Source organism: Saccopteryx bilineata, chromosome X (assembly GCF_036850765.1).
Source record: "Saccopteryx bilineata isolate mSacBil1 chromosome X, mSacBil1_pri_phased_curated, whole genome shotgun sequence".
NCBI lineage: Eukaryota > Metazoa > Chordata > Mammalia > Chiroptera > Emballonuridae > Saccopteryx > Saccopteryx bilineata.
Window position 1 is genome coordinate 133419205 of NC_089502.1, and position 14010 is coordinate 133433214.

The 14010-nt window shown below is 44.5% G+C and overlaps 1 pseudogene; it reads right to left on the minus strand.

The window, feature by feature from the left end:
- Positions 1 to 9760: 9760 nt before the first annotated feature.
- On the minus strand, positions 9761 to 10115 carry LOC136317150 (ubiquitin-ribosomal protein eL40 fusion protein-like; annotated as a pseudogene).
- Positions 10116 to 14010: the final 3895 nt, after the last annotated feature.

A 14010-nucleotide genomic window follows, 5' to 3' on the forward strand; every position in this document is an offset into this window, starting at 1 on the left:
TAAATTTAATTTCTAAATTAAGAAATTTTTAAAAGGAAGGAAATCTTTATGTACTGGTTAGGAAAGAAATCCATGATATATTGCTATGTTAAAGAAAAAGCAAATTGTGTGTGTGTGTGAGAGAGAGAGCCAGAGAGAGAGAGAGACAGAGAGACAGAGAGAAGAGCACTTTAAAGGGGTGGGAGTCTGAATGCTATTTCTATATTGTTTTTAAAAAACAACAATAAAAACAAAAATTATTGATGGTGGTGATAGTTGCACAACTCTGTTAATATACTAAAAACCATTGGAATATGTTATTTAAGTTCATGAATTATATAGGTTGTGAATTATAGCTTAATAAAAAAAATTTAGTGGGTGCAAGAGAATATACAGCAGGTTACACTGTAAAAGTCCCCCATCCAGGCACGTTTGCTACTCTTGTCAATCCCCTCCCTACTCAAATGTGGTCCTTAGACCAGCAACAGTGGCATCACCTGAAAGCTTGTGAGAAATGCAAAATCTCAAGCCCAAACCCCTGCGACAGACTTTACTCCTCGGGCAATGTCTTCTTAGCTGACCTAAAACTTTTGAAAAGTCTTCAGTCATGTTACAAATCAAGCAAAGCAAAGCAAGGAAATAATCATTGTGTCCTTCAAGAAAAAGAAATGCCACCTGACCAGGTGTTGGCACAATGGATAGAGCATCGACCTGAAATGCAGAGGACTCAGGTTCAAAAATCCCGAGGTGGCCACCTTGAGCGCGAGGTCACCAGCTTGAGTGTGGGATCACAGATGTGACTCCATGGTCACTGGCTTTGAAGCTCAAGGTTGCTGGCTTGAGCAAGGGGTCACTGGCTCAGCTGGAACCAACCCCCCTCCTCAAGGCACGTATAAGAAAGCAATCAATGAACAACTAAAGTGTCGCAACTACTAGTTGATGCTTCTCATCTCTCTCCCTTCCTGTTTGTCCCCCCACCCTTGTCTCTGTTTCTCTTGCAAAAAAGAAAGAAAAAAAAAGAAAATGCTGTTATAAAATACATTGTAAAGTAATTTACGAGTGCTTGTTGCTTTCCAAGACCAGATAGCACTGTAGGACTTTGGGGAAGGGGAATGGAGGGTGACTACTAATGAGTATGGTATTCCGGCTGGGGGCAATGAAAAGGTTCTGGAATTAGTGGTGTTCAAGGCACAGCTTAGTGAATAAGCTAAAAACCGCTACATTGTAAGATTTAAAAGGGCAAACATTATGATATATGAATTACTGCATGTTTCAATAAAATTGTTATTTTTAAAAAGTCAGCAAGACAAGCAGGAGAGGCATTTTGTAGAGTTGGTAATAATACTTCGCAGTGCCTAGAAATTCTACTTTATTTATACCAGGGTTTTTCAACCTCAGCACTAGTGACCTTTTGGGCTGAATCATCCCTTGTTGTAGGTATTGTCCTGTGCATGATAAGATGTTTAGCAGCATCCCCAGCCTCTACCCACTACATGCTAGTAGCATCCCCTCCCAAGTTGTACCAACTGGAACATACAAGGCAGCCATTGCCAAGTGTCCCCTGGGGCACAAAATGAGAACCACAGACTAGGACATAGTTGCCCCCATCTTTATGATTAGTAAGTTTTTTTCTCCAAAAGAGTCTAATTTCCTGGCTTTGTGAAAATTTCCTCTGGTTCTTTTCTTAATGGAGATGATAAATAAATGGTCAAAGTCTTAGAACAACTTTTCAGATTTTTAAATCCTTTATTGATGACCATCAGCCTTTTGCCTGTTCACTTTTACAACTGCTTATCTGCCCCATTTTTCAAGTCTTCAGTTCTTTTCACAATTATCCAATTGACCTTTGTCGATTTCTTAGATGTTGCATTTAAAATGGGGAACCAAGATGGAACACAACAGTGAGCTCCATCGGGTCCCAGCAGGAAAACAAAACCCACTCTAGATATACCAAACAGAAAGAACTCAGTGGAATAAGTTTCCTACAAAAGAGGTGGCAGGGCCCTGGTCGGTAGCCCAGTTGGTTGGAGTGTTAGCCCAATGCACCAAGGTTGCTGGTTCAATCCCCGGTGTGAGCACATATAGGAATCAACCAATGAATGCATGGATGAGTGGAACAAGAAGTTAATATTTCTCTCTCTCTCTCTCTCTTAAATTAATAAATTTTTTTAAGGTGGGAGAGCTGAAGAAGTAAAAGGGGGAAGATGAGTTTATCCAAAGATCACTGACTTAGAAAGCCCTGTCACCCCTCCAGCTGGAAAGCAAATGGGCAAACGGGGCTCCCTTGAACTCCCACGGGCTATGCTGCTGGCTTTGCTGGAGTTTGAAAGGCTGTTCTCCTTGAGAAAAGTCAAACACCTGTATCCCCACTGGTGTTGCAAGAACCCCACCATGCCCCCAACAGAGGGGATTTTTATGACATGGGGAACTATGACATAATATTCAGAGAAAAAAGGCAAAACTTACATGTTGCCATTTTTTGAGCAACTACTCCATGCGGGCATTTAATATACATTATTTAATTTAACAAGATAAGAATGCTCATGGAACCCTTGAAGGGTAGGTATTATTATCTCTTCTTTACAGGTGAGAAAGTGGGGACTTGAAGAAAGAGTAAGTTTCCATTAACATGTGAGCTCAGGAAGGAAAGACTATCTTTTCCACCTTCATATTCCCAGTGCTACAGAATCATTATTTTTTGAATGAATGTCTCATTATGAATATGTGGCAGAGGCAGAATTCAAACCAGATATTTCTGCCTTCAGAGTTCATGTTCTTAATTATGACTTCCATTAGTCCAGCATGAACTCCACTATGGGGGGGAATATATATATCAGAGAAGATTAAGAAAAATACACAAAAATGTTAACAATGATTCTCTGATTAGTTCTAGTGGGTGGGCTTATGGGTGAATATTTTTCCTGCTGTTATACCATTTTTGAACTTTGCATATTCTTTAGAATTGCTTTTATAGTCAGGATCAATAAATAATTGAATTTATTTCATACCTTAAAGACAAGTGTTGAAGCTAGGCAGGCTTTTCTTTCCCTGATTGCCATGGTGTGTCTGCTGGAGGTTGCCATGGTGGAAATAGAAAGGTCTTGGTCTCAGCCCAGATTTTGTGCTCAGCCACAATTGTGGGAAACTGCTGGCCCACAGATTGCAGTCTATTGCTCCTCCTGCTGAAGGAGTTGGCACAAAAGGAAACAGCAGTTTAAATAGGTGTGCTTTTTGATTTTACACGATAAATTCCTAGTTCTGTTCCATTTTTATTTTGAGTGTTGAAAGAGACACCTTGGCACACCACCCGAGCCCCTTCAGTGATGGCCTTGTAGCTCCAGCAGCCAGGAGTGGTATCAGCAGGCAGCCTCCAGCCATTGGCCACTTACAGAGATGCCTCAGCTGCAGAGAACCACCTGGCCCAGGCGGCCTGCATCCGATGACTTATGGATGTGAGGTTAGAAATGCCAGGCCATCTTGGCCGAAATCAGGACAGAGCTCCAGATCACCCCTGACACTGTGGTTGGGCCAGTATGGCAGATGGACTTCTCCCTCTTCACATGTTCCCACCGCTCCCTTCCACGGGGCTTGACCTTAAGAGCACATCCTAATACACATCCTGTGTCTATCTCAGAGTCTGCTCTCTGGGGAACCCAACCTGTGACAAGTCTCAATTCTCATTATTTTTTACTAAAAATTCATCACATATTCAGTAGAAAAGTGAAACATTATAGGAGGAAACGAGAAATAAAAGAGCATTTTGGCCTGACCTGTGGTGGCACAGTGGATAAAGCGTCGACCTGGAAATACTGAGGTCGCCGGTTTGAAACCCTGGGCTTGCCTGGTCAAGGCACATATGGGAGTTGACGCTTCCAGCTCCTCCCCCCTACCTCTCTCTCCTCTCTCTCTCTCCCTCTCTCTCTCTCCCCCTCTCTCCTCTCTAAAATGAATAAATAAAATAAAATAAATTTAAAAAAAAAAAAAAAAAAAAAAAGAGCATTTTAAAATTTAGCAAGATATCAGTACAGATAGCTAGCTTCTCCATTAATCCCCAAAGCTCCATTTTCATTAGGCAACTCTGGCTAAGATGATGTCTACAGTATCATGAGCAATCTACAAATGGAAAAGCCTTCTTACACTCCATCTTTCTTTAAAAAAAAAATCAAGTTGTGGATATTTGGGGGCTAGTGGCCCTTTTGTGCCACTCAAATCTTCCTCAGGGGACATGTACTGGTCACAGTAATGTCCCCATTTCTCAACTATCTCCCTACCCAGTGGTCCCAAGCTTTATCCAACTTGTCACCAGAAGGGATTCTTTTAATATAAAATGCAAGGACAGCCAAAATCTGACTATTCTTCTAAAGGTGACTCAATTTCTACAATGTCGAGTGTTTGCTTCAGGGACAAGAATATAAAGAAGAAACATGGAGTCCCAAGTGTTGTTCCAGAAGGGACCAGATAAAAACGTTCTTGGAGGCTTGGATTGGGAGTAGTAGAAAGAAGGGAAGCAGGTGGCCATTGCTGGGTCCAGCTAAAGGACCAAGAAGTGGGTATGGGAGCATCCCAAGCCCCAGAAAGTACCCTGTCACACTCCCCACTGCCCCCAGGGGCCCAGGCCTGCTCCCAGCCCTATCTATCAGCCCATCCCTGACCACTACTGATTTTGCATGCCTCTGCTCCTGAGCACAGAAGCTTCCATCTGCACCTGGCATTAGGGAAGTTACCTGCAGGCGGGCAGGGGAGAAGAGGAAGGTCCATAGGGACACATATCCCTGGCATTTCAAGTCAGAATCCTCGACACGGTTTCCACAGAAACACTGTCATTAAATGGGGTTTGGGTTCTGTGATACTGCTTGCTCCTGGGAATTCGATTAAATGTGCTTTCCCAGCCTGACCTGGGCTCTTAACCTATATAACCCTGTCTCTGAGATAAAAGGCCATTAATTTAAAAATAAACTTTTGGAGCAAAACGTCTTATGTTGAAGTTGAAGCCTCTTCTACCTCCTTCTCTTCCTTTTCGCCTTTCTCCTTTTTCCCTCTCTTCACACACACACACACACACACACACACACACACACACACACCAAGCATCAAAGGTGACAACCTTTGTAATTTTCTAAATCTACGAGTTCAGATGATGCACATTAATTTCCTCCACTCATTAAGTTGTGGCAAATTTCTGTGGACAGAACATGTGAGGAAGGGAAGGCGGGCGCAGCCCACTCACAGCGCCGCAATCACCTTGCACACACCTCAGAGGGCTCACAGGCTGGGGGGCCCTGGCCAAGCAACCGCCCCTCTTTAAGTCTTGGTTTCCTCCTAATTGGACTGAGATTAGTTAGAACTCAGAAAGTATCAGGTTCTACTACCGTAATGTGACTACAACTGAAATGACGGCAACCAGGCCAGTATTTACTCAGCAACCTGAAGGTTTCTTTGCTTCTAATTCAGATTTTAAATGGTTCCAATAGGTTTCTGTCAAAATGTGAAATTAAGAAAAAGAATTAGTCATAGTTAACCAATTTGAGGGAGCAATGGTGCCAACTGACACCATCTGGGGAAATCCTCTGTCTATGCTTAATGTCTCAGCTACTCACTTTTCTTTTTTCCTTTTTTTTTTCTTGCTTTGCATTTTGTCTTGCTGAAAGCATCTAGTTGTAGAAGTGTCTGTTACTCTGGCACCTGAGTCAAAAATGTGCAAATCATGGGTAAAACCCATATTGTCCCCTCTTTCCTGATTTGTGCACTTGGCTTCTTTTGTAACTCAGGTAAAAGCCAGCCCCCCACATAATCCAGTCTACATACTGGCATTCAAAGCAGCACCGTCCCGCCTCCACCAGTAACTGAACTGCACTGGGGTCCCTGAGAGTGCCAAGGCAGGCCCAGTGGGCACCTCTCACAATTTTGTAACCCAGTTTTCCCTTTTCTCTCACCTGTACTCTCTCCCATCATGTAAGTGCCATGAATTTCTCAATCCCTCACTCGCCACTTACAATTTTTAAAAAAATCTCTCTGCCACAGCTAACTTGCACGATGTCTCCCTTTTGGACAGTCCTCCTGTTCAATCTCCTGCCAGCTAGCAGCTCTTGCTCCCTTTTCCAAAGTAATATTAAAGTGGTGCACCCTGCAGTTCTCCAGTTCTTTATCTCCATTCACAACGACAGCGGCAGAGCATTTCACGGGAGGTACCAGGGAAGGAATTGTGTTACCCCCCAAATTCATACGCTGCAGCCCTGATCGCCAGTGTAACCGTATTTGGAGATAGGGCCTTTACAGGGGTAACTGAGGTTAAGCGTGGCCTGTGGGATAGGTTCTAATCCAATGTGACTGGTGTCTTTACTAAGAGGAAGAGGCACCAGAGATGTGCGCCTGCGGAAGAAGGGCCACGTGAGGACTCAGGAAGATGGCAGCTGTCTGCAAGCCAACGAGACAGGACTCAGGAGGTCTAGGACCTTGATCTTGGACATTCCAGAATCATGAGAAAACAAATTGTTGTTGATTAAGCCGCCCAGGCTTGCTGTGTTGTTATGGCAGCCCTAGTGGACTAATACAAAGGGTGTGTGACAATGAATTGGTCCAGGCAAACTCCCTTTAAAGACTGTATGTTTACATCAACACCCTGTTTTTATTTAGACTGTATGTTTATTTAAGGTAGGTTTCATGAAAGTGAGAGCTGAAGAGATTATTCATGGCATTCAAGCCCTCTACCCACAAAGGCCCTCTTTCCGTGACCAAATCCATCCAAAGCCCATCTCGTTTTCTGTGAGCTATTAGAGCATCCGGCTCCACTCTGTGACCTCATTTCTCATAATTTCCCAGCTCTGGAGTCTGCTCACTCCTAACCAAGCAAACCTGCCTTCTCTTGACCACGGCCAGCTGGCCTTTGTGACTGGGCCTCAGCATGCTTCACGTCCCTTCCCTCCTGCCTTTTTTTTTTTAATCAAAGAATGCTCGTTCAATTTCCCATAAGACTCTGTCACCAGCATGTGTCTGGGCAGCACTGTGCCCAGACAGGAGAGGTAGGTACTTCCTCTGCTGCATGCGTTTGCGAGGGCAGCTGTACCAAAGCCTCACCCAGCGGGCCGCGTAAACAACAGAAACATATTATCTCCCAGTTCTGGAAGCCAGGGGGCGAGACCAAGGTGTCAGCAGCGTTTGTTCCTTCTGAGGACCGTGACGGACCCTCTGTTCCAGGCCGCTCTCCCAGCTTCTGGGGCTTTGCTGGCAGCCCTGGCACCCGATCTCTGCCTCTGTCCTCACATGTCTTTCTGTCTGTGTGCACGCCTCCGTGTCCAAATTTCTCCTTTTGATAAGGTCAGCAGTCATATTGGAGTAGGGCGCCACCTTACTAGTCTTAACTAATTACATCTTCAATGACCTCCTTTATGAATAAGGTCATATTCTGAGGAACTGGGGATTAGGACTTCAACATAGGAGTTTTGGGGGGAGAGTGCAATTTAACCCATAAAACCCACCTTATGCAGAAGTATAGCTGAAGGTTCCCAGAGCACTTGAATCGCATCTGCTCTTCTTCCACTCCTCCATGGGAATTGACTGCAGGAGAGGAAATGGCAGGAAACTCCATGGTAGAAAGGTCATGGCATTTTAAAAGAGGATTTGTGAGCATATTGCCTCTGCATCTGAGCTCTCTCAGTTTTGACATGAAGGGGCCGGGAGCACTAGGTTGCTGCTAACACTTCTAATTCAAACATTCTCCAATTTATGGAAATAAAGTATGTCAATTTCAGTGGTGAAAAGGGGCAGAGTTAAAAGTGCCATGGACTTATTGTGGCAGTCGTTTTGCAATAGTATATACAACCCCGGCTGGGCAGCTCAGTTGGTTAGAGTGTCGCCCGGACATGCCAAGGTTGCAGGTTCCATCCCCAGTCAGGGCACAGACAAGACTCAACCAATGAATACATGAATAAGTGAAACAACAAAGCAATGTATCTTTCTCTCCCTTCTTATCTCTCTCTCTCAAACCAATAAATGAAAAAAATATGATAGAACATACAAATATTGAATCATTACTTTGTACACCTGAAACTAATATAATATACATTAAATACACTTCAATTTTTGAACATTTAAATTTAATTTAAAAACATAATGAACCAGACTTTTCCACTTACATGTTTAAGACCTGCCAATGCTAAAGGAGTTCATCATCATCAAACCAGTACTATATGAAATGATACAGGGTCTTATTTAAGAGACGAAGAGCCCTGACTGGATAGCTCGGTTAGGTAGAGAACCGTCCTGAAGCACAGAGGTTCCTGGTTCGATCCTGGTTCGGTCTGGTCAGGGCATATACAGGACCAACTTGATGTTTCTCTCTCCCTCTCTCTCTCACTAAAATCAATAAATAAAATTTAAAAAGAAAGAGAAGAAAAAGATAAAAATATGAACAGTAAAATGGCAACAAACACATATATATCAACAATTAAATCTAAAGAACAAAATAAGTGAGGAAGCAGAACAGAAACAGACTCAGAAATAGAGACACATTTTGACAGGTGCCAGATGGAAGGAGGTTGGGAGATGTGTGAAAAAGGTGAACAAATTAAGAAATATAATTGGCAATTATAGAACTATCATAGGAATAGAAAGTACAACACAGGGAAAATAGTCAATAACATTCTAATAACTATGTATGGTGTCAGGTGGGTATGAGACTTACCAGGATGATCACTTAGTAAATTATATAATGTCTAATCACTGGACTATATATCTGAAAATAATGTAATAATGTATGTCAACTATAATTGAAAATAAAAATGATTTTAAAATAAAAAATAAAACAAGGGGTAAAAAACCTCTAATGGCTCACTGTCATTAAAAAGAACATTTCCAGAACAGAAAATTTTACTCCGAGATCCACGGATTATTGTGTATGTGTGTGGGGGTGGGGTGGGGAGGTGTTCTATGGCTCTTCCATATTACATGCAAAATGTGGATTGGTCATATGCACCTCTATTCCTTCCTTAGGAGACAGTCCATATTTTTCATCAGATTTTCAAATAGGCCAAGCCTCCCAAAGATTACAGCCACTGTTTGGGATACTACAAGGCTCGTGTCCAGCAGAGCCAACCACGCAGTAACACCAATACCGTCTCATATCCAAGCAGCGCTGCACTGGGCTGACACCTGCTCAGCGCACCTGTAACTTTTCTTGGGAATGGGGTTCTTTTGCTCTGCTTTCCCCTTCCCAGCCTCTCGTCGCTGTCTGACCTGACTTCACTTAGCCAGTCTCACCCCCCATCCTCGAGGTGGTTCTGTGACGCCCGATGGGCCTCCACTTCTTTGTGGGCCAATTCCCCTGCATTCTAAACCTAATTCTTTGCTTTCTCCTTACCTTCATCTCCCGGACTCAGCTGAAAACTGTGTCTGCCCGGATACCAACTTCCCAGATCTCCAAATCTTCCCTTTATCAGACATCAGGGAGGATCGTGGTGGGCTGCGGGTGTGACCCCTGAGCTGCTGTGCACCTGGGTACCCTCACTAGGTGTTGTGCTGAACCAAGGAGGACAGTTAAGTGTGGGGCCTTGGGAGGTTCGGTGTAAAGAAGAGCAAGCAGATTTAGAACCTGGAACCTGACCTAGGTCCCTGCTTGGAGCATATGGATTTTGGAGAGCCAGAGGGACATATCTAGTTAAAATCACTGGAATAGATTTATTTTTTTATGGCTCCAGCCAATGAAAGGGAAACTTGATTTAGGCCCCAGGGTCACAGGGTTCAGGCAGAAGGCCGCCCTGCAGACCAAGATGGTGGTGGAGGAGCCTTATTTAACCTTCTCCTTGGTGCGCAGGTTGTTGCTGCAGCCACGCTTCTTAGGCAGTTGATGGCACAATGGTGCAGGAGGGCGTAACACTTGCAGCAGATCATCTTGTCACACCTGTACTTGTGGGACAGCTGGCAGAGGGAGGGCTCAGTGATGGCACCCCGCAGACGAAGCACCAAGTACAGGATGGACTCTTTCAGAATACTGAAGCCTGAGAGAGTGCGGCCATCCTTCAGCTGGTAAAGTGGATGCCCTCTTTGCCTGGGATCTTAGCTTTGACATTCTCAGTGGTGTCACTGAGCTCTACCTTAAGAGTGATGGTCTTGCCATTCAGGGGCTTCACAAAGATCTGCATCTCTGTGTCCGCTGGGGAGGCTGCTCACCGCCTCATTGAAAGAAAAGAGTAGAATAGGATATTTTGATTCCAAAGAAATAAAAAGTATATTTTTTAAATAAAAGAGAGACAAATTCTTTTCCTTGGGGCTTAGGATTTAAATCCTTCCTGCCCTCTTCCCAGTTATCATTCCTACAAGATTCCTTTCCTTTCCAGCTCTCAAACCTACATCAGGCCCTGGTTGGTTGGCTCAGTGGATAGAGTGTTGGCCTGACGTGTGGAAGTCCTGGGTTGGATTCCCAGTCAGGGCACACAAGAGAAGTGACCATCTGCTTCTCTCTTCTACCTTCTCCCCTTCCTCTCCCTCTTCTCTTCCTGCAACCAGCAGCTCAGCTGATTTGAGTGTTGGCCTGGGCTCTGAGGATGGCTGTGTTGGTCCCAGTGCATCAGCCTCAGGTGCTAAAAATAGCTCAGTTGGTTTAAGCATTGGCCCCAAATGGGGTTTGCCAGGTGGATCCCAGTCGGGGGTTCTCTCCTCTCACTTAAAAAAAAAGGCTACATCAGTTCCTTCCTCCTTCCTTCAATTACAACAGATCTTCCCTATCCTGGAATAGCCTTTCATTGCTTCTTCTAGCTACCATGCCATTTCTCTCTGTTCTTTACCGCTTTGTCTCTTGAACACATGGTCAATAGTCCTGCTTTTCTGCTGAAATATCATGGTGTGGACAGAATGAAAATATGGAGACAAAGTAGGAGCAACATGTGAAGCCAGGTGTTTTGCTAAATATAAACAAACACAATAACTACTAATTGCATTAATTACTCTATAAGGTCCCCAGTATACAAACTGAATCCAACATGGCAAGCTCAGTAATTGGCGCAAGGTCGCAGGTGGTAACTGGTAGAGCCCAGATTTAAACCCAGGCATGTGACTCCAGAATCTTCTTTGGAGGGACATATTTGATGGCCAACGGAGGGGCGAGAAATGTGCTGTGGGACTGAGAGGAAAACACACTTAATTATTAGTGTTATTCCAAGAGAGACGAGAAATGAAAAAAACTAGTAAGGTGACTGCTTCTTTTTTTTTTGACAAAGAGAGAGAAGGACAGATAGGGACAGACAGACAGGAAGGGAGAGAGATGAGAAGCATGAAATCTTTGTTGTGGCACCTTAGTTGTTCATTTATTGCTTTCTCATATGTGCCTTGACCTGCGGGGTGGGCTACAGCAGAGCGAGTGACCCCTTGCTCAAGCCAGCATCCTTGGGCTCCAGCTGGTGAGCTTTGCTCAAACCAGATGGACCCACACTCAAGCTGGAGACCTCAGGGTCTTAAACCTGGGTTCTCCTAGTCCTAGTCTGACACTCTATCCACTGCGCCACTGCCTGGTCAGGATAAAGTGACTGCTTCTTGAAAAAATTAAGGATTTGGCCCTGGCCAGTTGGCTCAGTGGTAGAGCGTTGGCCTGGTGTGCAGGAGTCCCAGGTTCGATTCCCGGCCAGGGCACACAGGAGAAGCGCCCATCTGCTTCTCCACTCCTCCCCCTTTCCTTCCTCTCTGTCTCTCTCTTCCCCTCCCACAGCCAGGAATCCATTGGAGCAAAGTTGGCCCAGGCGCTAAGGATGGCTCTGTGGCTTCTGCCTCAGGCGCTGGAATGGCTCTGGTTGCAGCAGAGCAACGCCCCAGATGGGCAGAGCATCGCCCCCTGGTGGGTGTGCCGGGTGGATCCCGGTCGGGTGCATGCTGGAGTCTGTCTGACTGCCTCCCCGTTTCCAACGTCAGAAAAATACAAAAAAAAAAAAAAATTAAGGATTGGCCTAGATTCCAGGTCCTAGGTGTCTGTGACTGACCAGAGCTGAGAAAGCTAGAGACCATTAGAACCCTTCTGGACTTGGTTCTGTCCTGCCCAACAGATGCTAGGTGGGCAAACAATTGCCAAAGGCCGTGGAAACCTGACACTCTTGCGCTGCTCAGCATGGCCTTAGAGGCAACACTCTCTCTACCATTTGTTTTTCCCTTTGACACAGTTCTGCCTCCTTTTCTTTCCTTGGTCCATGCATCTTCCTCCTTCTTATTCTCCAAGGAAAGGCCTGTGGTGCATTTGTTTTCTCTTAATCACTCATCTCAAAAGGCGGTGGGATGTCTAAGGCAGCACCCAAATCTGAATTGGCAGCTGTGCCTTGTCTCCCAAGTCCCCACTCTCAAATCTCCTGCTTAACAGACCGGTCATTTAGATGTCACTTCAGACTCTAAATTTATACAAGTGAACTTCTAATCTTCCCAGTGCTGCCTGCCCCTCCCAATGCCACTTAGTGTCCTTAAGGGCATCATTATTCTCGCGACCTTTGGAGCCCACACCAATTTCCCCTTAGTCTTCCAGATGCAATGGTTGCTGAGTTCTGTCAATGATTTCACAGTTTCTTTTCATTTCTTCCCTATTTTCACTCCTACTGGATCTAGTTCAGGTCATTGTCTCCACATGTCATTCAACAATGGCTGTGGCCGCTGATCAGTTTCTTCCTCTGGCTGTTTCTTCCTTTCAGTCCACAATGTGTGGAGTTGCCAAAGTGATCTGCCTAAATCACAGTTTGGACCCTGTCAGTGCTTAGCTAAGAAAAGCTATGACTGCCCACGCTCTACAAAGAAAGATCCAGGCTCCTCAAGGGACTTTGGAGGCCCTCTTGCAGGCTGCTCTTTGCCTGGCAGGTGAAGGCACGAGCAGCAGGATCCAGATGGGGAGAAGTTTAGGGCTCTTCCAACCAGCTCACTCCCCTGGGCCAGAACCGAGAATCCACCCAACACTGTGCTGGCCACCCAGGATGCCTCAGTCTGTGACCACTGTGCTTCACAACGTGGTTTCACTGTCTTGATGGAGTGTAACCCTCTTCCCACCCACCCACTACACAGATCCCAGCCAACACCGAGACCCCATTCCATTCCCACTCTTCCACCAAGTTTTCCCAGAATCCTCCTGGAGTTCCTTCAAGCTTCTGGCTGTCTCTAAAGCAGTCTATTTCTAATACCACTCACTTGAGCAACAATCTTCTACTGCTGTTGCTAGACTTCTTACACTGGTGTGTCGAATTATCCATTTTCTCTACGTCTTTGCATGGTCAGCACCAGGCAAGCACTCCATATAAAATAAAAAGTTATATTTAACGACTACCTGTATAATAGTTCATATTGCCTGACCTGTGGTGGTGCAGTGGATAAAGCGTGGATGGGGAATGCTGAGATCACCGGTTTGAAATTCTGGGCTTGTCGAGTCAAAGCACATACAAGCAGCAGCTACTATGAGTTGATGCTTTCCGCTCCTTCCCCCTTTCTCTTCTCTCTCTGAAGTCAATAAATAGAATCTTAAAAACAGTTAACATTGTTATATTTTTAAATATTTCAAGCATGGAGAAGAGCACAGACACCAGGCTACCAACATCCAGATTTAACAGATTCTAATAATTAACATTTGCTTCAAAATCTTCAAAACGAAAGAAGATTAAAACATTACAGAGAACAGTTAAAGTTCACATTCCTCCTCAAACCCCTATATATATACTTGCTCTTCTTTCTCTCCAGAATAGGCCATTGTCCTCATTCCTATGAACATCTGTACTTTTAACAATATATGCCTATTTCCATAAATAATGGAATTGTGTATCTTACATTTTTACACAATTATAATATATTGTATCTGTCTGTTCTGATGTGACCCTTTTTTTCACTTAAGGTTATGTTTTTCAGTTTCATCCATGCTCATACCTTTATTTATTGTACTGGTCATTTACTGTAACACTTGTATCAGTCAGTCCCTATGAGAAAGCGATGGCCTACCCAAAAGATTTAACTGGAGAGAGTCCACTGAAGAGACTCAGGGTTAAGGGAACCAACGAGGATAGTAAAGCCCCAGCGACCAGCAGCACC